The 23,001-nt window shown below is 44.6% G+C and overlaps 1 protein-coding gene across 3 annotated transcripts in view; it reads right to left on the reverse strand.

Moving 5' to 3' along the window:
- Positions 1-23,001, reverse strand: part of LOC308584092 (uncharacterized protein) — a 153,917-nt gene that overhangs the window by 65,927 nt on the left and 64,989 nt on the right. The window lies entirely within an intron of this gene.

Consider the following 23,001-nt stretch of genomic DNA (forward strand, 5'->3'; position numbering starts at 1 on the left):
TGAGAATGGTATTTTCTGTCATCTTCCCAGTAGTGTTGCCAATGTGTCTAGCTCAGCTCACACCCAACTGTGTTGGCTATAGTCTTTCTCGGCTCCCAGCCAGATGCTGTGCTGGCTATAGTCTTTCTCGGCTCCCAGCCAGAGGAAAAGAGGGTAAGGCCCACCCATTTGCCCAATGGGCACCATCTCTTCATTGGCTATGCTCATGGGATCCTGAGGTGGCAACTGTGGGCATTCTTTAACAAAGAAACTTGCTGGGTTAGGTCTACAATAGAATCCTTCATCAGATTTTTACTCTTCATAGATCCAAGACCTCTGGAATTAGGAAGGACTTGGGGATCATGGACACTAACTTTTCCAAATTCACAGCAATATAAATGACCACCATGGAACATGCCTTCTTGCTCATTCTGCATCCTGAACATTTCTGCTTTTGCAAAAGCCTTGTATTCAATTTCAATATTAAATATATTGTTAAACACTTTCCTCCTCCACCACCCCTTTTTAAGCAGCCAGATAGAATAGGGAGCAGCCAATTCCTGCTGTTGTTCCACCTACAGCAGTTTCTCAGGGTCTCTGGCAGGGGACATACCTGGGATTCAAGCTGAGACCTTCTGCATTTCCAGCAGCTACTCCCTTCCTGTGCCGTCTTACCTGCAACAACATGGAAGAGGATGAAGACCAGAGTAAAGCTCAGGTAGAGGAACCTCATGGCTGCAGTTTCCTCTGAGATCTCTGCCAAAGGGAAGGCACTCTAAGGCAGAAGGAAGTGGAGTTTGGATGGAACAAAGAGGTTCTCTCTACTTATAGCGTTGCAGTGCCAAATCCGGTAACTGTCAGCATAGCATCTGAACCCTCCAGGCCCCTTTCTCTTAACTCATCCTAAGCCATTTATTTATCTTGCACATCATCCTAAGATTTACCCACACAATCACCTTTCTCATATATTGACAATCTGTCCTGTGCTCCAGGCTACAAACAGGTATTTCGTGCAACTCTCAGCATCCAAACTCTTCTCTCTTAACTCATCCTATGCAATTTATTCATCTTGGAGAACTTCCTAATATTTACCTGCAGAACCGCCTTCCTCCTGCTCTTTTCTTTCCATATCAGTTAACAGATTTCCTGTCATCTCACAAAAGCTGTTGCCAGCTTCACAGAGCCTGGATAGAAAGGAAGTGGAATTTCGGGTAAGAGCTCAGCTGTAATGCAGTTTGATACAACCTCTTTGGATTGGACTGTTCAGTTTGACTGCAGTAGTCACACCTACCAAGAAAGAATCTTTTCAGTGTGCTTTTCTCCTGGTCTGTACCTTCTTGGATGCATTTAGCTTAACATGCTTGTTTTTGTGATTCATGTAGTTTTATGCCCATTGCCGCCATTATAGGCTTCCCACACAAACACCCACATAAATCAATGACTTCATCCCATCATTCATAAGTTATAAAGACAAGCAAGAACAAGAAATGTAAGAATTAACAAAAAGAAAGAAACCACCAAGAAGATATAAGGAGACAACTGTGAGCAGAAACATTGTTTAAATTGTTTTGATCAGTTGTACTCTGCTTTTCAGTCAAAAGGTTCCCAGAGTGGCTTATGTACAATTTAAAAAAGAAAAAAGAAACATGGCACAGGAAGGGAAAAGGGAAACAAAAACCTGAACTGCTTACCAATTTGTAGACAAGAGTCAGCTTGACCTCCAGCAAAAGCAGATGCCATGAGCCCTACTTCCTATCTCTTCCCAAGAGACAATCTGGTGGAGTGGTCCATTTGGAGGTCCATCTTTCCTGCACTGCTTGCATCTCCCCTGGGAGCCTGCGTACTTTCCTTCCTTGGAGGTTTATAAGCAGAGGTTGGATGGTCATCTGTCAAGGATGCTTTAGCTGAGATTCCTGCATTGCAGAGGTTGGAGTAGATGAGCCTTCAAGTTTCTTCATGAGAAATGTTCCTTTTTCAGATGGTTTTTTCAGAATAAATAGTGCTTTTAATTATTGCTTTTTTAAAAAAGGTCATAAGGCCATAAGGATGCAACAATTAGGGATTTTTTTATCCGGGGGCCTTTTAACATGATTTGTATTTGGGGGTTATTTATAGGGTGCTATATCTTTAGGAGCTTCTTGCTTAAGAATTCTAGCAAGAAGAACAGATGTTTGCATGCTTCAATAAGTTTCTGCTTGGAACCTAGACATGAAACCTGCTTTCACCTGTGGCTAAAAACAACTTGTGGTTAAAAGTGCTTGTGAGGGAGTCTGACAAACAGGGGAATTTTAGGATTGTAATCCAGCGGTCGTGAAATCTGTGACCTCTGCGCACAGAAGAGGGGCTTGCGCTTGGACAAGCAATATATACATGTGTTCTGTTGAAACGAGGTGTGCCTGCTTTGGTCATCTATATTGCAAATATGTTTTTTTGTGATCACTAAAATAAATTTATGCTGCTTCATCGAGTTTACTCAGAATTAATTTCAAGGGTCCCAACTGGGACCTGTGTTTTTATATCTCACCCCTTCCAACTCTGCAATTCTATCATTCTATGATTCTAAGAAGATTTGTTCCCAAGGGCAGTGCCTGATCTGTGATTAAATACATGTGAAAACAGTAGTGATGCCCTTAGGCTGAGGGAACTGCTCCTGTTGTTGAAGAGCAGGGGAAGAAGTTTCATTTTTCTGTCATTTATATCTCACCTTTTCCTCCATGGAGGTCCTGGTGACTTTCTTACCTTCCTTATTCAATCCTCACAACAACCCTGTGAGGTAGGTAAGGCTGAGAGTGAGTGATTGGCCCAAGGTCACCCAGTAAGCTTCGTGGCTAAGGTGGGAGTGGAAGGCTGGTCTCCCAAGTCCTAGTTGGACCCTCTAAGCACGACATCAGTCTGCCTCTCATACTTGAAAATGCTATTCCAATGCTCCAAATGAAACGTCCTCCGTCAAATTCATGGTTTTGCTTTGCACAAGAGGTCATCTCAAATAATGGCAATTTTCTCCCCTCTCTTTTGCACAGGGTATCGTCATTTCTGCGGGGAAAGTGGCAGGATTTTGCGAGTTCCCCTAAAGTGCAAGCTGTAGCTATGGATATTTGCCATGGACCTCTGTCATGGTAATAAATTCAGCTGAGAGAAGGCACCTTGAGCTCCATGGAGAAAAAGGTGGGATATAAATGCAATGAATAAATAAATAAATATCCAAAGCCTTCTGTAACAGCAAATCAGTCTTATTATGTCCCATAATAATGATAGAGAGACCAAGGCTGAGAGTGAGAGCGTGGCTTGCTGGAGGCCAGCTGGTGAGCTCATGGTGGAGTCTCCATCTCTTAGCCACTGTGCTTCACCATCATATGTCTCTTCAGAGTTTGCTTAACAAGTTCTCACATGCAGAAGCACACACACAAGCGCGTGATAGAGAAGGAAAACTTCACCAGAGGCCCGATCTCTCTCTGCGCTCTGATTTTCAGTGCCTTGATAATGTTTACATGTTAGCAATATTGACAAAAGTGGGTGAGAGGCTTGCAATCCATCAGCCTCACTGTTTTTAGATGAGGGTGTATTGTTTTGTAATTCTTTGCATGTGGCCACGGTTGTACTCAGTTATATAGTTTCCATGCTTCTCTATCAATGATCACAGAATCATAGAACTGTGAGGTTGAAGGGAACCCAAAGGGTCACCTAGTCCTACCTAGCAAGGTAGGAACAATCATCATCTCGAACTCAGATTCACCACTCTGCTATGGACAGCCACCCGGCTCCAAGGTAGTGGTGAAGATGAAACTAATCATAGCAAAGGATACCTTATCAGAGCAATATTGCCTAAATAAGAAATCTAAGAAGAGTTGGCTTTAACAGCTGTAAAATGTTAGAATTTTGGGGCTTAAGAACATTTTACAGCTTTTTTTAAAAATGGATCTTGATTTTGATTTGAGAAGGCTACAGCTACAATTCTCTCATCTAGTCAACTGGATCTTGAAAATGAAAAACTCAGGGTGGGAAGGGACCTGTTCTAGTACTCTAACCACTTTACCACACTGCCTCCTTTTGCCTGAAATTGCTGCTACAGAGTAAAACCTCCAATTCAGCTCCTGCCTTCATGGAAACAACTTTAGAGCTGTGTTCCTGATAGTGCAGCCTTCACCCCATCGTTCCTTATCCCCCAGTTTTGCCTGGCCTTGCCATAGCACAGAGCACAACAGACACCTTGTCCTGGAAAGCAAGCTGGTCACAGATTTGGATTGCCAAACATCAGAAGTCCCAACTTAACTGATGCTGCAGTCATCAATGTTACATAGAATTGTCGAGTTTGGAGGGACCTTTTATACTTACTTACTGCATCTTTTTCTCTTTTGCAAATAATAACAACAACAAGTTTTCAGAGACACTGAAGCCAGTTGTTTGCCTTCTAAAAACCTGGGTTCAGAATTGGCCACAGAAAACAATGGATCTATTAAATTATTTCTCACCTGCAGCCTAGGATTGCAGTTGCTTTTTAAAATAGTTATTTATTTCTCAAAGATTTCTAAAATGCAGCAATAACTATCACCATGTTTGCCTTCCTAGTATTCCTTGATGATGGTTGCACCCCTGGTTCAGGACCTTTGGGACCATGAGGTTTCTAGCTCCTATTCTGCTGGATTTTATGGTGTATTCTTGCACTTCAGGTGAGGTCTGGAAAGTGCAGAATGAAATGGAACTCTTTGTTGCCAAATGACATTTGTGTTCTTTCAGCAGCAGCAGACAGCTGGCTCATGCTCACTTACAGAGGGTTGTCTTAATTTTTTTTACAGTTAGATCTGAGCCACCAGTTTTTACTGCCCATGGGAAATGCAATCTGCACAGTTCGCATTCATAGGAACATCGGCAGTACCAAAACTCCTTGTGGGCAGATGAAAACCTTGAGGCTCTGATGCTTAAAAGAAGATGAAGAAACTAGAGTTGTAGCATAAGAAAGGAATCACAATTCATACTACTGAAAACAGGTTTAATATGCACTGAGTATATTATCAGTTATACTGATTTATAAAATCATTGCTCACTATTTCCTTTAGCACAAGCAACACCCTGCTTCTGCTTCCTCCTGTGGAGGTATAGATCAGGAAATCAGGATTAAAAATGAGCAAACATTTACATGTGAGTGGGACCAACTCAGTGGATATCAGTTACTCCTACAGCAGGCTCCATTATTATCACAGGTGGCCCATGTCATTTCTCCATAGGTGCAGTTTGTAGATTCTGGGAATTGGCAAGTTCCTCCAAATAGTTCATACAGCAAATCTTGCCCTGTGTAAAAGAGAAGGGAAATAAAATCATTTAAAGGGGGCAAAAGGGTTGCCAACTACTTTTTCCCCCTAACTAGAACCCTGCATATTTAATGGGATGACCAACTTTTACAGGCTTCTGCTGCCTCTCAACCTGCTAACTACTGTTTAATTGGCCAACATTAGCAAGGGTCAGATTGGTCCTCCTTCACTACAAACACTCTAGCCAATTCCTGAACCTTGTAAGGGCGCTGACACTCAGCTGCACCCAGCCAGTTGGGTGGGTTTTGAATAATAAAATTGTGTTTATTATTATTACTGCTCCTTAGATCTTTTCAGAACAGCTGCCACCTAAATTTTACAGGTTGCTAATGGAAGGGGAGAAAAATGAGCAGATAATGTACCCACAGACCTGCCGATTGAGTCAGCCTTCCTTCCATTTGTAGCAGGAACCCCCCACCCCAATCATTCTGTTTGTACAAACTTCACACACACTACATACGCCACATTTCTGTTATAAATTCATAGAAAATCAACCATACATCGGATTTGCACTGTTCCATTTTATTTTACTCCATGTTACAAGGACTATCAAAGGGGGGTGGCTTGGTTCTGGTCAGCCATAATCCCTTCAGCATACCAGCACATCCACAGGAGCCCTGCCCAGTTGCTATGTCAGCCCTGATAATCCCAGACAGAAGACAATCAAAATGACAAAGAACTTGCATATGGTAGTGGATTCAGCATGGACTGAAACAAAGGACAATAATCAGATCTTCCCTCTGGGGGCAGGAAACTGCAAACTCTCCTTTGTCTCCTGGAAGTGACTCATGGGCAGGGGGAAAGGAGGAACGAGCCAGGTGACAGGACACTCAGGTTACCACCACAACTCCTCCCTCAACCCCTCCTTTCTGTAATGTATGCATGATGTCAACCCCTTCTGTAATGTATGCATGATGTCAACCCCTCCTTTCTGTAATGTATGCATGATGTTTCTGGGGGTGGGCTGGACCTGGAGGATGGGAATTTCAAAAGTTTTTATAAGGTCTTGCAGACCATCTTTCTGCAAAGACCCAACCACCAACCCATCCCCCAGGGTAATGGGAGAGTTAGGTGCTGCTCCTTATATACTCTACCCAATTGCTGACACAGTTTAATCAGTACAACTCAGCAGCACCTGCTATGTGTCAGGATTCCAGCCGAGGTCAGAGGTAACTGGCCTCACTCCCAGGCATTCAGCTGGGATTCTTGTTGACCTTCCCGTCTGCGTCTCCCGGCAGGCAAGGTCATAAATCAGCGATCCTCCTCAGACGTGAGCAGGACACACCCTCCTCCTTCTCTCCCTACCTGCATTCCCCCAGGGAGGGGATGAAAGACAGACAGGAGTCCTTTTACATGTCTTTTATTCCTGTCGTTCAGCAGTACAGAGAAACGTGTCTGTACCCATCAGACTCCAGCAGTAGAGTCACTGCTCCACCCCTGCACTTCCAGTACAGGTCAGATGACACTCTGAGCTAACATCCGGTGCTCAGTACAGAGAATGGACTGCCCCTTTTTCCCACCAGTACAGTTCCATACACCAACATCCTGTTTTGCTTTCCAGCCACCTGCAGCTGGCTTTTGCATTGCTGCTTTTCCCTGAGAACCTCCCCCAAAAGCATCAATGTGCAAAACATGATCCAGAGAAGAGAACAAACAGTTGTTATACATATAACAGTCCCCTTTTGTTTCAGTTCCACCCTTGGAACTCCCCACCACTGGTTTCACCAGTGTACCTCTCTGGTTGTCTGGCTTCCAAGGAATGAGTGCATCTGCATTACCTTGGCTAGCAGCTCTCTGTTGTGTCTTTGTCTCTGACTTAGACACTGCTTCAACCTGCTTTGAGTTGTTAACAATAGCAACACACGCAACAGCTAAGTTAGCAAACTCTTTTGAGTACCTCTTTGGTGGTACACCCTTTGTAACTCTCTCAGACCTGCGTATGAGGTGCTGATCCTCTCTGCTCACTGGTTCAACCTCAGGACTTTGTTGAGAACCAGATCCAATGGCAAACAGTGGTTCATCCTTCACCTGTGAAGGTCTATCCATTGTGTGAGATTTTCTCTCAATGACTGTTACAACTGAGCTATCACTGTCATCATCAGTACCACTGTAATCTGTGAAATCAGAAAAATCATCATCATCTGAATTGTCATTTGTGGGAAATGTGTGTACTACTACCCGCTCCTGTTCAGGAGCACTCTCCAGAAACTTTGTGAGAATCACCTGACCAGATTCAGACAAAATTACCCTGTAGAGACCCTTTTCATATCCCACAAAAATGCCTCTGGCATTCTTCACTCCACCTGGAGCTTCTGTTCTCACATGAGACCCGAAAACCTTAAAATAGGCAACAGAAGGTTTTCTGTGGAACAGCTTCTCAAAAGGAGAACTTCCCAACTCTTTTGAGACCTTTCTCACCCACACGTGAACATAGGACACTAACGCCTCCGCCCAATATTCATGTGGCAAATGTGAACTCAGCAATTGCGCATTCATCCCCTTTTGCAATTCTTTGTTCACCCTCACACAGACCCCCCTGTTCCATGCTTCTGCTGAAACAGCAACTTTGTGGTCTATCCCTTTCTTCTGCAGGAACTTCTGAAAAGCCTGTAAAAGAAAAACTTGTTTCTCATCTGTGAAGAGACAATCAATGTTAGCATCATGCATATTTTTAACCTTGTCACAAAACTCCTGAAACCTTTCTAAGGTCTCTTGTGGTTTCTCCATCATAAAAACCCAAGAATAATTAGTAAAACAATCCACACACACAAGGTAAAATCTTGCACCGCCTCTAGATGGTTCTAGAGGACCAATCACATCAGCATACACCCGCTGAAATGCCCTGTCGACCTTCGCCACCTTCCGGGCGCTCTTGGTCACACCTGCAAGAGATATTGCATTAGAACCAGAAGAATTACATTTCATGTAATCACTTTGATCAAAAGTCAACAAATACAGTCCATCTTTCTCTCTGGCAGAAAGATACAGTTCTCCATCTTTGAAGATCTTGCAGCTCTTAGCATCATAGGACAGTTTCAGTCCTTTCTTTGCAATCTGTGACACACTCAGCAGATTGAACTTCAATTCTGGAACCAGGTAGACATTGTTTATTGTCAAGTTCAGACTCTCAAGATACACAGTCCCAATCCCGGTCGCTTCCAGCTCCTGACCGTTGGCCTGTTTCACAGCGAAGCTTTGCTTCTTAAACGTAGAAAACAGTTCTCTGTGTGGACACATATGAACCGTGGCTCCAGTGTCGATTATAAACGAGTTCCCAACATCTGGTGTGGTTCCTTTCGCCATCAAAGCCTTTGCAGGTTTCACCTGGTACTTGGAACGGCTTTTGCCTGACGCCTCAGGCTTCGCAGAGCTGCTCTTGGCTCCTTTTGGCTGGCGTGGCTTCCTACAGTTTCGCTGTAGATGCCCAGTCTGTCCACAATTGTAACATTGGACAGCACTCAATGCTACAGCACGCTTTCCAGTAGCATCATCAGTGGGGGAGTCAGAACTCTGTTCCTCTCTCCCCCTGCCAGCAACATCCATTGCATCTTGAACAGGAACAGCAACAGTTCCAACAGCAACAGTTCCTTCACTCCCCCATCTGGGGTCAAAGCTCTCCTCAGCTTTTGATGAACTCTTAGGAACTTGGCCAGCATCATTTTTGCTCACCCCTTCTGGGGTAGTTATCCATCCAGACTACGATGAATAACTGTCTCTAGTCAGGGGAGATGGACAAGGCAGGGCTCCCCCCTTCTTGGCATCCATCTTGAAGCCAAGCCTCTTTCTTACTTTCCAGCCTTGCTAAAACTCCAATAGCCTTTGCTGGATTGTTTACTGCCTTTCCAGGCAGGCAAAATGCAAGCTATTTCTCAGACCTTGCACAGCATCGAACATAGCCAAAACAAACTTTCTCTTCCCAGTTACAGATAGGTAGCCGTGTTGGTCTGCGATAGTCAAAATAAAAAAATTCCTTCCAGTAGCATCTTAAAGACCAACTAAGTTAGTTCTTGGTATAAGCTTTTGTGTGCATGCACACTTCTTCAGATACACTGAAACAGAAGTTGCCAGATCCTTCTATATATTGAGAAGGTGGGGAGGGGTATTACTCAGAAGGGTGGTGGGAATCGGAGATTGGCAGATAGCTGAGATGAGCCTGTTGACGACTCTTAACGACTGTAATAGGTCTTGCAGGAAAAGGCAAGGGGTGAGAAGGTGAGAAATGGCTTAGTCATGTATAATGAGATAAGAATCCAATGTCTCTGTTCAGACCAGGTCTCTCCATTGTTTTAAGTTTGGTAATGAGTTGCAATTCAGCAGCTTCTCTTTCCAGTCTATTTCTGAAATTCCTTTGTAGTAAAACAGCTACTTTGAGATCTTGTATAGAATGTCCTGGGAGATTGAAGTGTTCTCCTACTGGTTTCTCTGTTTTGTGATTCTTGATGTCAGATTTATGTCCGTTTATTCTTTGGCGTAAGGTTTGGCCTATTACAGTCGTTAAGGTTTGTCATTGCTTTTCTCCCAAGAAGCAGGTGTCTTTTAATTTTGTGGCTGCTGTCACCATCTGCAGTGATCATGGAGCCCAAGAAAGTAAAATCTCTCACTGCCTCCATTTCTTCTCCTTCTATTTGCCAGGAGGTGATGGGACCAGTGGCCATGATCTTCGTTTTTTTGATGTTGAGCTTCAGACCATATTTTGCGCTCTCCTCTTTCACCCTCAATAAAAGGTTCTTTAATTCCTCCTCACTTTCTGCCATCAAGGTTGTGTCATCTGCATATCTGAGGTTGTTGATATTTCTTCCAGCAATTTTAATTCCGGCTATGGATTCATCCAGCCCAGCCTTCTGCATGATGAATTCTGCATATAAGTTAAATAAGCAGGGAGACAATATACAGCCTTGTCATACTCCTTTCCCAATTTTGAACTAATCAGTTGTTCCATATCCAGTTCTAACTGTAGCTTCTTGTCCCACATAGAGATTTCTCAGGAGACAGATGAGGTGATCAGGCACTCCCATTTTTTAAGAACTTGTCATAGTTTGCTGTGGTCAACACAGTCAAAGGCTTTTGCATAGTCAATGAAGCAGAAGTAGATGTCTTTCTGCAACTCTCTAGCTTTCTCCATAATCCAGTGCATGTTTGCTATTTGGTCTCTGGTTCCTCTGCCTCTTCTAAATCCAGCTTGCACTTCTGGGAGTTGTCGGTCCACATACTACTTGAGCCTTCCTTGCATAGTTTTAAGCATAACCTTGCTAGCGTGTGGAAAAGCAGAGTACAACTGATCAAAAGACTTTAAACAATGTTTCTACTAAAGGTTTCTCCTCTCATCTTCTGGGTGTTGTTCTTGGTTGTGCTTATAACTTATGAATGATGGGATAAAGTAATTAATTTATTTGGGTATGGGGGGAAGCATATAATGGGGGCAATGTACATAAAACTATATGCATCACAATAGCAAGCATGTTTTAAGCAAACTGCAACCAAAAAGGTACAGACCAGGAGAAAAGCACACTGAAAAGATTCTTTCTTGGTAGGTATGGCAACTGCAGTCAAACTGAACAGTCCAACCCAAAGAGGTTGTATCAAACTGCATTACAGCCGAGCTCTTACCCGAAATTCCACTTCCTTTCTATCCAGGCTCTGTGAAGTTGGCAACAGCTTTTGTGAGATGGCAGGAAATCTGTTAACTGATATGGAAAGAAAACAGCAGGAGAAAGGCTGTTCTGCAGGTAAATATTAGGAAGTTCTCCAAGATGAATCAATTGCATAGGATGAGTTAAGAGAGAAGAGTTTGGATGCTGAGAGTTGCACGAAATACCTGTTTGTAGCCTGGAGCACAGGACAGATTGTCAATATATGAGAAAGGTGATTGTGTGGGTAAATCTTAGGATGATGTGCAAGATAAATAAATGGCTTAGGATGATTTAAGAGAAAGGGGCCTGGAGGGTTCTGATGCTATGCTGACAGTTACCGGATTTGGCACTGCAACACTATAAGTAGAGAGAACCTCCTTGCTCCATCCAAACTCCACTTCCTTCTGCCTCAGAGTGCCTTCCCTTTGGCAGAGATCTCAGAGGAAACTGCAGCCATGAGGTTCCTCTACCTGAGCTTTACTCTGGTCGTCATCCTCTTCCATGTTGTTGCAGGTAAGAGGGCACAGGGAGGGAGTAGCTGCTGGAAATGCAGAAGGTCTCAGCTTCAATCCCAGGCATTTCCCCTGCCGGAGACCCTGAGAAACTGCTGTAGGTGGAACAACAGCATGAATTAGCTGCTCCCTATTCTATCTGGCTGCTTAGAAAGGGTGGTGGAGGAGGAAAGTATTTAACAATATATTTAATATTGAAATTGAAATTGAATACATGGCTTTTGCAAAAGCAGAATGTTCAGGATGCTTAATGAGCCAAAAGGCAGCTTCCATGGTGGTCATTTATATTGCTGAGAGTTTAGAAGATTTAGTGTGCAGGGAGACAGTGCTCCTGAAGGTAGGAGTCTATCAATTGATGAAGATGATCATCCAAATGTCATAGACCAAATGGAGCAAACAGCACGCAGACCTAGTGGTGGGAGGAAAAAAACCTTAAATAAGAGACACCGGGGAATGATTAATGGACTTCAATGTCTGTACACTAATGCACAAAGCATGGGAAATAAACAAGATGAGCTTGAGCTCTTGGTACAGCAAACTAAATATGACACAATAGGCATCACTGATCTGGTCCTAACCAATGCTGATGACCTGGTTAGTGGGGTAGAAGTGGAAGGATCATTAGGTGCGAGTGATCATGCTCTTCTGAAGTTTACTATACAGCGGAAAGGAGCAGCCAAGCATACTAGGACTCAATTTCTTGACTTTAAGAAAGCCGACTTCATAAAACTTAGGGAAGTGCTGGGTGAGATCCCATGGACAGTAATACTAAAAGGAAAGGGAGTTCATGGTGGTTGGGAGTTTGTTAAGAGGGAGATAGTAAAAGCACAACTTTAGGCAATACCAATGAGACGGAAACATGGAAGGTACCTAAAGAAGCCAGGGTGGCTATCTAAAGAACTTTTAACTGAGTTAAGATTAAAAAAGGATGTGTACAAAAAATGGAAAAGGGGAGAAACCACCAAAGAGGAATTCAAACAACTAGCCAGCATGTGTAGACACAAAGTCAGAAAAGCTAAAGCACAGAATGAACTCAGGCTTGCTAGAGAGGTTAAAAGCAACAAAAAAGGCTTTTATGGGTATGTTCGTAGCAAAAGGAAGAACAAAGAAACAGTGGGGTCACTCAGAGGAGAAGATGGTGAAATGCAAACAGGGGACACAGAAAGGGCTGAACTCCTTAATGCCTTCTTTGCCTCAGTCTTCTCCGATAAAGAAAACAATGCCCGACCTGAAGAATTTGGAGCAAATGATTCAGCAGAGGAAACACAGCCCAGAATAACTAAGTAGATAGTACAAGAATACTTGGCTAGTTTAGATGTATTCAAGTCTCCAGGGCCAGATGAACTGCATGCAAGAGTATTAAAAGAACTGGCAGATGTGATCTCAGAACCATTGGCAGTCATCTTTGAGAATTCCTGGAGAACAGGTGAAGTCCCGGCAGACTGGAGGAGGGCAAATGTTGTCCCTATTTTCAAAAAGGGGAAAAGAGAGGACCCAAATAATTACCGCCCAGTCAGTCTGACATCAATACCAGGGAAGATTCTTGAGCAGATCATTAAGCAAACAGTCTGTGAGCACCTAGAAAGGAATGCTGGGATCACCAATAGTCAGCATGGATTTCAGAAAAATAAGTCATGTCAGACTAACCGGATCTCATTTTTTGACAGAATTACAAGCCTGTTAGATGAAGGGAATGCAGTGGATGTAGCCTACCTTGATTTCAGCAAGGCATTTGACAAGGTGCCCCATGATATTCTTGTAAAGAAGCTGGTAAAATGCGGTCTTGACAATGCTACCACTCAGTGGATTTGTAACTGGCTGACTGACCGAACCCAAAGGGTGCTCATCAATGGTTCCTCTTCATCCTGGAGAAGAGTGACTAGTGGGTTGCCACAGGGTTCTGTCTTGGGCCCGGTCTTATTCAACATCTTTATCAACGACTTGGATGATGGACTCAAGGGCATCCTGATCAAATTTGCAGATGACACCAAACTGGGAGGGGTGGCTAACACCCCAGAGGGCAGGATCACACTTCAAAACCACCTTGACAGATTAGAGAACTGGGCAAAAACAAACAAGATGAATTTTAACAGGGAGAAATGTAAAGTATTGCACTTGGGCAAAAAAATAATAATGAGAGGCACAAATACAAGATGGGTGACACCTGGCTTGAGAGCAGTACAGGTGAAAAGGATCTAGGAGTCTTGGTTGACCACAAACTTGAAATGAGCCATTTATGTGGGTCTGTGGGTGCATTATCTGCTAATTTATAGTTGCCATTTATGTGGGTCTGTGGGTGCATTATCTGCTAATTTTTCTCTCCTTGCATTAACAACCTGCAAGATATAGGCTTTTCAGGTGTGCAGAAAAAATCCCAGGAGCAGTAATAATAATCATCATAATGTTATGATTTATGTGCCACCCAAGTGGCTGGGTGCAGCTGAGTGTCAGCACCCTTACAAGGTTCAGGAATCAGCTGGAGTGTTTGCAAAGAAGGAGGACCGATCTGACCCTTGCTAATGTTGCCCAATGAAACAGTAGTTAACAAGTTGAGAGGCAGCAGAAGTCTGTAAAAGTTGGTCATCCCATTAAATACGCAGGGTTCTAGTTTGGGAAAAAAGTAGTTGGCAACCCCTTTGCCCCCTTGAAACGAATTTATTTCCCTTCTCTTTTACACAGGGCAATTTATATGTGAACTAGCAGGAGGAACTTGCCATTATTCAGCAACTACAAAATGTGAAAATGGAGAAATTAAGGGGATCTCCTGTGGCCGCAACGGAATCTGCTGCAATGGCAAGTGATATCCACTGAGTTGTTTTGTTTTTGCAAAAAAGATAAATATGTAGTAAATAAATATATATAAAAGGGTAAAGGTAAAGGACCCCTGGCAGTTAAGTCCAGTCACAAACAACTCTGGGGTTGGGTGCTCAGCTAGCTTTACTGACCGAGGGAGCCCTCGTCTGTCTGCAGACAATTTTTCCAGGTCATGTGGCCAGCATGACTAAGCCGCTTCTGGCAAAACCAGAGCAGCGCACGGAAACGCTGTTTACCTTTCTGCTGCAGTAGTAGTAACTATTTATCAACTTGCACTTTAACATGCTTTTGAACTGCTAGGTTGGCAGAAGCTGGGACTGAGCAAAGGGAGCTCACCCTATCATGGGGATTCGAACGACGACCTTCCGATTGGCAAGCCCAAGAGGCTCAGCGGTTTACCCCACAGCACCACCTGCAACCCCATATATAAAGAAGACCCCCCCCCAAATCAAACCATTCTATGTTAAATTGATGATGTCGGTCAAATCAGGACTTCCCATGCCTGACAATCCAAATCTGTAAAACTCCACCATGAGCTCACCAGCTGGCCTCGGGTAAACCAGGCTTTCACTCTCAGCCTCAATCTCCCCCAGTGGCGTAGCGTGGGGGGGGGTGCCAGGGGTGCCGGCCGCACCGGGCGCAACATCTGGGGGGGTGCGAGTCCAGAGGGAAGGGACAAGTTCCTTCCTCTGCCGGGCTCCCCGCCGCCACCGCCCGCCTTGCGCCCTAGCGCGCGCGCGCACCCCGCCGCCGCTGCGCTCCACTCACTGGCTCGCAGGAGGAGCAGCCGCTGCAGCAGCGCCGACGCCGCCACCGACGCCTGGCTGGGCACAGGCAGCCTCCGCACCCTGCCGCCACCGCCATCCCCTCGGCCCAGCCACAGGCGGTGGCTGCTTCGGCCGACTGGGAGGGAGGAGAGCTCCGAGGGGCCTCGCCGCGCCCTGCGCTCCCCCAAACCCTCCGAGAGGAAGCCGGTGGGCGGGCGAGGGTCTCCCGGCAGAAGGGGGCGCTGCTGGCTCCGGCTCTCAGCGCAAGTCTCAGCCGCGGGGGGGGGGCGAAGACGGAGCACGGCTGGAAGCCCCCGGACCCAGCTGGAGGAGGAGAGGCGCTCGCCAAGCCCGGATCTGGAGCTCCACCTACAGCCCAAGGAGAGGAGGGGGCGGGGAGGCGCCCAAGGTGAGGGGGCTTCGGCTGCCTCGGCCCGCGGGGGCTCCGCAAATAATAAATTTAATAAATTCCTGCTGAGCCTTGGGGGGGGGGGTCCTTGGCTCCTTCGCTCGCCTCCAGCCCCAGTGGCGTAGCGTGGGGGGTGCAGGGGGGCCGGGCGCAACATCTGGGGGGGGCGCTCGCACTTGAGTGCTAAAATCCACGGGTTAGGGGGCGCAAATTACTTGCCTTGCCTCGGGTGCTGACAGCCCACGCTACGCCACTGATCTCCCCATCGGTATTATGGGACATAATAATACTGACTTGCTGGTTCAGAAGGCTTTGAATATTTATTTACTCATTGCATTTATATCCCACCTTTTCCTCCATGGAGCTCAAGGTGCCTTCTGTGGTTCTTCCTAATTTAATCCTCACAACAACCCTGAGAGGCCCAAGGAGACACTGTGAGCTTCATGATGAGGCTGGATTTGAAGGCTGGTCTCCCATTTCCTAGTCCAGGACCTCAGGCTTTCATACTTGGAAGTGCTAGTCCAATGTTCAAAACAAAATGCCCGTCAAATTAACATTTCTGTTTTGCACAAGAAGTCCTTTCAAATAATGACAATTTAATTCCCTCTCTTTTGCACAGCTGAAATTCCATTTTGTACACACTCGGGAGGATTTTGCCAGGCCCCAATCACTAAGAACTGTACCTTTGGAGAGATTACAAACATCCCCTGTGGTCCTAATGAACGCTGCTGTAGATGTAAGTGATACCCATCACTTGGTGGTCCCACTCGTGCAAATGTTTACTAATTTTTAATCCTGTTTTCCTGATCTACACTCTACATCTTCACTGGACAATGCAGGGCTTTGCTTGTGCTAAAGGAAATAATCATTGATCAGTTTCTGGATCAGAGTAGCTGATAATATGCTCAGGGTATATTAATTTTATTTTTAGAAGTAAAAAGTTGGATTCAGTTTTGATGCAGCCCTTCTAGGTTCTGCATCTTCTTTTAAGCATTAGAGCCTCAAGGTTTTCATCTGTGCACAGGGAATTTTGATGCCACCGATGTTCATATGGGGGCAAACTGTGCAAGCTGCTCTTTCCATGGGAAGTAAAAAATGCGGGCTTTGATCTAACTCTCCAAAATGTTAAGGCAGCACTGAGTAAGTGAGGATGAGCCAGCAGTCTGCTGCTGCTGAAGAAACACAAATATGATTTGGCAACAAAGATTCCCACTTCATTCTGCACTCACCAGAACTCACCTGAAGTACAAAAATAATGTTGACCGGAGCATCAGTGAAATCAGGACTTCCCATGCCTGGCAATCCAAGTCTGTGAGAATCCTCCATGAGATCACCAGCTGGCCTATGGATAACCACACTTTCACTCTCAGCCTCAATCTCCCCATCAGCATTATGGGACATAGTAATACTGATATTTTTTCATTGCATTTATATCCCAGGTTCTTCTCAATGGAGCTCAAAGTGGCTTCTATGGTTCTTCTTAATTTAATCCTCACAACAACCTTGCAAGGAAGATTAGGCTGAGATTGAGTGACTGTCCCAAGGCCACTCTGTAAGCCTCATGATGAGGCTGGATTTGAAGGCTGGTCTCCCATTTCCCAGTGCAGGACCTCAGTCTCTCATACTTGGAAGTGCTATTCCCATGCTCAAAACAAAACGCCGGTCAAATTAACGTTTCTGTATTGCACAAGGAGTTCTCTCAAATGATGAAAATCTACTTCCCTCTCCTTTGCACAGATGGACTCCCATTGTGTAGATTCTCGGGAGGTTTTTGCCAGGCCCCAAGGACTGATAACTCTCCCTTTGGAGAGATTACAAACGTCTCCTGTGGTTCTAATGAACGCTGCTGCAGGAGTAAGTGATACCCATGAGTTGGTCCCACTCACGTGTGAATGTTTGCTCATTTTTAATCCTGATTTCCTGATCTACACTCTGCATCTTCACTGGAGGAAGCAGAAGCAGGGCTTTGTTTGTGCTAGAGGAAATAGTGGTCAATCACTTTATAAATCAGGACATATTAACCCTATTTTTAGATTTCTAAATTTGGATTCAGTTTTGATGCAGCACTTCTAGGTTCTGCATCTTCTTTTAAGCATTAGAGCCTCAAGGTTTTCCTCTGTGCACAAGGAATTTTGATATCACATTTTTTTCGTATGGGTACAAACTGTGCAGGCTGCACTTCCCATGGGCAGTAAAAACTGGTGGCTCTTATCTAACTTCCCAAAATGTTAAGACAACACTCAGTAAATAAGGATGAGCCAGCAGTCTGCTGCTGCTGCAAGAACACATATGTGATTTAGCAAAAAAGAGTTCCACTTCATTCTGCACTCACCATTCCTCACCTGAAGTACCAAAATACATCACAATATCCAGCAGTAGAACCGGAGCTGGAAACCTGATGGTCCCTAAGGACCTGAACCAGGGGAGGAATTCTTGAATGCCAACAATGTTGATAGTTACAGATAGGTAGCTGTGTTGGTCTGCCGTAGTCAAAAGAAAATGAAAAAATTCCTTCCAGTAGCACCTTAGAGATCAACTAAGTTTGGTCTTGGTATGAGCTTTCGTGTGCATGCACACTTCTTCAGATACACACAATGGTGATAGTTCATTCTGCCTCTTAGAAATACTGGAGAAATGAATTGAAAAGCAACTGCAATCTGAGGCTGGAGATGAGAAATAATTTAATAGATCTATTCTAGCCTGTGATGGAGTCCTCAAAGTCAGCAGCTGCCAGCAGCCCATCCTGATATCCAGGATGGGTCAGGGGATGTCGGCACTGATCTTGCAAATTCCTCTGAGAGCTCTTCCGGGGCTGGGCCTGCATGTCCTCTTCCTTTCTGCCGCAGATTCCTGCATTACAGGGTGGGCTTAAATGTTCCATTGAGTCCTTCCAACACGACAATTCTATGATCCTCCCTCATCTCCTGAAGGTGAGCAATCTGACTCCAGGCTCATGGAAGTGCAATCGATTAGAGATTTCCTTCTTTCTTTTATTTAGGGCAATAATTAATGTAAGAGGAAAAGGGGGGTCCTGCCAGGAGGAACGCACCAAACGCTGCCTATCTGGTCTAACTCTTCCTGCTTAATGTGGCTTCAATGCACAATGCTGTGCCCTTGAATGACATCAGTGAGCAGCACACATCCATCAGTGTGAACGCCTGATGGCTACGCTGATTCTTCTGGATCTTTGCTTGTGGAAGTGGGCCTGATCATCCATTTGTGAAGCAAACAATGAAACAAAGATCAGTCTGTTCAGATGATCATCTAATTAAACACCTATTAACCTGCAAATTTAAAATGTATTTTTTTTCATTTTTTTAAAAAGCATCTATGGCTTAAAATGACCCACCTCCAGTGGAAGCGCATCATATCTGCCCAAGATCCCTCTTGGTTCTCATCCCCGAGTCCCAGGAGGAGATAACAGCAGCTAATGTTTTTCATGCTCCCAGGCAGAGCTTGCGTTTCGCTGCCCAGCTGGTTATGTGAACACGGGTGGGATAGGGTGAACTCAACCCAGACTGGAGCCATGACCTAACGGGAACTGATTATTCAGGATCCACTGCCTTGTGGGTGCCCATAGGTCACTGAGAGTGGTTTTTACTGCTGCTGAATGCACATCAGGTTTCTTGATTTCTATGGGTGTACTCTGAGTAGGACTCAGAATTCTCTGAAGGGTGTTTTCTGGGATTTTGAGAATGAAAGAAGGAACTCAGGGAGGTGCCAGGGAGGAGGTGGGAATGAAGAGTCGGGAAGGGCTATTGCTGCCCAGTGATCAAGATCCCAGATTCAATCATTGATCTGGGTCTTTCTTTTCAACATTATTTTACATACATTAATTCATAACATCGCCAAGTATAATTGCAGATGCCAATTAAAATAAAATACAAGCAGAAAAGGATATCTGAAGTTAAACACATAGGAACTTTGGGGAAATTGTCCTGCGTCCAGTCAGGCTTCCCTGCGTGGCTCTGCTGGGGAGCTGACCTGGCAGGAGAGCAGAGTAGCAGCGGCCCTGCGTCCGTGTGAGATGAGGGATAAATCGAGTCCGGAGACAGTTTGGTTCTTATCTCTAGAAGCGTTTATTTACAAAGCAGTAAATCCATCAGAAACCTCCGACATTCTCTGTGCTCCAAAAGCACACACGCAGCCTCTGAGCTGAGCTGCGTCTTAGGCAGAAGCGAAAGCCAGTCTGAACAGTGACACAGACTGTGACGCACTTCTCTGCGTCAAGCTCCTCCCAGATACAGGACACCATGGAGTTTTACCCTGTCAGTTCCAAACTCCACAGGAACACATATCCATGCCACTTTCAATTTGTTTGTTTAGACATTTCTCCCCCAACATTCCCCAAGGAACTCAAAGCAATATACATCTTTTTCTCCCATGAGCCCATGTCTCCCAGGTCTTAGACTAATACCACGCTGGTGCCATTGCCCTTAGTTCCTTAGTCACCACTACCGCCAGAAGGTTATTGGAAAAACGCCTGCCCGGGAGCGGTGCCAGCATCCCAGGCACCCGGGGCCTTTCTCCGGAGGTCACTCTCTGTCTGGAATCCCCCTCAGTCCAGAGAGACCATTGATAAGCGAACCCTCCCTCCTGAGAGGAGCATGCTAGCAATCCTTTGGCAAACCATCACAGAAGAAAGAGGACAGTCCGTAGTCTAACTGCTACTTTATTAAGACTGTACAAAAGCATGCCTGCTCGCCTGAGCAGTACAGGATGCGAGTCTACGACACTACTCTGCTTCTACCCAGAAGTGGAACACAACTCACAGTAACTCCATCCAGGTTACACTGAGAGCACTGAGAACTGGCTCAGACTTCCTGTCTCATGCTCAGATACATCATATGATGTAAACAATCTGGCTGCTTGCTCGCAGCTGGTGGGAACTAAAATCCCAACACTTGGAGCTGGACCCCCGTGTCAGGACTGAATGATAAAGGTAGATATGCTCCTTCCGGTATACTTACACAATGGGATCATTGACTGGTTAGGAAGACTCCAGGGAGGAGAAAGAAATCAGCAGTGGAAAGGAGAAACAATGTTAGGAAACCAGGTTGGGGCAGGAGGCTCAGAAATGGACAGAGGAAAGAGTATCTTTTGGGGGGGGCGGGGAGGTAGTGTCGGTGGCTACCATGAGTGGGCTAAGCTCATCCTCATGCTGCTTATAATTTCCTCCCCCTCCCCCTTTGGCTTCAACCCATGCAGAATAAACAAGGGCTTGTGGGAATTGCAGTTCATGGATGATGGGAATTGTAGTCCAACAACAATCGGAGGGTCACACGTCAACTATGCCTGATGTCAAGACTAGATTGCTTATCCATCAACAGTTCTGATTCAACTGGGACATCCTGGAATTATAGAAGTTATGCCCGTTTCTGATTGGATGTCCCATTTTTTGTGCTGAGCTCCCTCGCCAGTCATCTGGCTCTTGTGAGATCTCAGTGTAGCACCCTGCTTGTGGTTAACGCTTAGCTGGAATGAAATATTCAACGCAGCAATAGAGAAATTAAAATAATTATTTATTTGTCAGACAAATAAATGAGAGGCACAGTGGTATATGGTTACCAAGCTCTGGCCTGGCTCCTGCCATTATGGCCAGCCCTTATATTCCCTTAATCCAGCCCCCTTTGCTCCTCCTGTGGCTGCCTCTGTCCAATCAGCCTAGTTGGATTTCCTATTGGCTGATTGCTATATCCAATCCTAAAAGATACACCCACATCCTCCTGTCCTTATATGGAACACAAACAGCTATATATTGTTACATCTATAAATGACAAATAAGTAGTAATATATCTTACATGTGTCTCAACAAGGAATCTTAATTACCAGCTCACCTCTTGCCCTCCCTGCCCTATTGCCTTTTAAAACAAATGGTTAATCTTAAATTTTTATCTTAAACATATGTCAAGGATCTTGAGTTTCACATCAACATTGAAAGATATCCTTCATTTGAAGGTTTCTAAACAAATGTCTGACAGCCATATATCAGGACAGCATTTGATGGCGTCTTCTTGTCTGGCAAGAGGCTGGGCTCAATGGCTGACTTAATTTCAAGATAAATACAACTCTTCTAGCATTTGTTAAATCCTTTGCATAATTACATTTAAGCCAACATATTTAATACACAACACAGATAGCCTCTTAAAAGGAATAAGGCCTTTTTAAAGTAGAGAGAGAAAGAAAAAAAAAGAAGAACTCAGTTTAAAACAGTTTCAGAAGAAGGCTCTTCAGTTTACATCCCCCCCCTTCAGCAAGCTGCTTTTCCCATTATCTGTTTAAGGAAGAAACAGCTTTAAAAAGACTTCCTAGCTAGATGCTTTAAAAGGACTTCCCAAAAAGCCTCTCTTTCTGCCAGCTAGATGTTTTTTCTCCCATTTGCCTCTGGCCTTAGAAAATACAGCTCAAGGTTTTAAGAGAGGCCCATGGTATCATTTTACTATTTGCCCATTCCTAATTATATTTATCTCTGCCTTTGTTATCTTCTGTAACATGTAGGGTCAATGTCCTGCTCTTAGTCTGTATTTTCAGCTTTTACGACTTTGAGAATTGTTTTCTGCTATCAATCAAAAGGGGCCCCTTGTCTTAGGAGAATGGCCAAGGTTTTCTCTGCCTGGCATGAAACGTTTGAAAATTAAGCCCTCTTTAATATACAAGTCCTGATCAAACATTAATAAAATGCAGGCTTATGCCTGATGCCTCATCAGCACCCAAAGACAAATGTCTTTGGTGAAAAAAAAGGTGGCTGCGCTTTAGTCCATGGAAGCAGAGGAGGAGGGGGAGCTGCTGGTGATGCGGGTCAGGCTGCCCCAACTGGACCCATTCACCATGCTTCCTCTGCCCAATGCTGCCCCCACTGGAGGGGGTGGAGGCCCAATGAAGAGGGGAAGCCCCAGCTCATTTGCCCGGGAGTATGGCACTGAAAGGCGCAAGTCTCAAGTTTAACTGGCAGAATGTTGGAGGGTCTGAGATTTTGTTATCTAACAATCCATCCATGTTCCCTGTGCTAATGTTTGGTTGTCTGCCCGAAATTCCAATAAAATTCCGGTGTGTCATAGCTTAGAAACACTGAAAAGAACTGAAACCTGGATTCCAGAAACAACTGAACCAACCGTTTGCCAAATTTTCTTCCGGATCTTCTGTTATGGTTCATGGTGCACAGAGACATCGGAGGACAGCCAATGCTAGCCCTGCTCAAGATATTCTATAAATTGGGCAAAGTCGGTATCGCTTCATATAAGTAACAGTGACTTTATTTATTCAGCTAAGAGCTATCAGTTCCATATTTGCAGAGAGTCAATTAGATATTTAGGTATAATCATACCAATGGATATTACTGAATTAGTAGCATGTAATTTAAACAAAGTAATCGATGAGTTTTCTTTATATATTAATAGATGGGAGTCATTTAACCTGCCCTTATGCGGAAGAGTTTATACTCTCAAACGAACATTATTCCCAGAATAATCTATAGTGGGAGTAAAATTCCAGGTCATATATGTAGTAAATATTTCCAGAAAAGGAATTCCTTAATTAGGAAATGTCTATGGGGTTCTGCAACTCCAAGAATATCCTTACTAAATA

The sequence above is a fragment of the Podarcis bocagei genome (assembly GCF_964188305.1).
Source record: "Podarcis bocagei genome assembly, chromosome: 3".
NCBI lineage: Eukaryota > Metazoa > Chordata > Lepidosauria > Squamata > Lacertidae > Podarcis > Podarcis bocagei.